This window comes from Schistocerca serialis, chromosome 12 (genome assembly GCF_023864345.2).
Source record: "Schistocerca serialis cubense isolate TAMUIC-IGC-003099 chromosome 12, iqSchSeri2.2, whole genome shotgun sequence".
Classification (NCBI taxonomy): domain Eukaryota; kingdom Metazoa; phylum Arthropoda; class Insecta; order Orthoptera; family Acrididae; genus Schistocerca; species Schistocerca serialis.
In genome coordinates, this window is record NC_064649.1 from 38,969,038 (window position 1) to 38,969,512 (window position 475).

Below are 475 nucleotides of genomic sequence, written 5' to 3' on the forward strand. Positions count from 1 at the left end.
GCGACTGTCACATGAAATGGAAGCAGCAATCTGGAAGGGGTGGGGAAGGGAAAGGAATAGCAGTATACGGATGGGGGTGGGCCCCTCCATCTCATCCTTTGCTTGTGGCATTGGGGTCTATACCTGAACTACGAGGGCTATCCACAAAGTACATTATGTTTTGGAATTAAAAATAAATAAAGTATTGGAAATTTTTTTTTATTATATACAGATGAAAGCCGCACTTAAATACTACTTTTCTACATAGTTGCCATTTAAATTAAGGCACTTATCGTAGCGATGGACTAGCTTGGAAATTCCTTCATCGTAAAATTCGGCCGCCTGCGCCTTCAACCAAATAGTTACCTGAATGAGACGAGGTACTGGCAGAAGTAAAGCTGTGAGTACCGGGCGTGAGTCGTGCTTCGGTAGCTCAGTTGGTAGAGCGCTTGCCCGCGAAAGGCAAAGGTCCCGAGTTCGAGTCTCGGTCGGGCAC

The 475-nt window shown here is 45.9% G+C and overlaps 1 non-coding gene across 1 annotated transcript; it reads left to right on the forward strand.

Annotated features, from left to right (window-relative positions):
• Positions 1–400: 400 nt before the first annotated feature.
• Positions 401–475, forward strand: Trnas-cga (transfer RNA serine (anticodon CGA)). The gene has a single exon. It is a non-coding gene; the product is annotated as a tRNA-Ser (tRNA).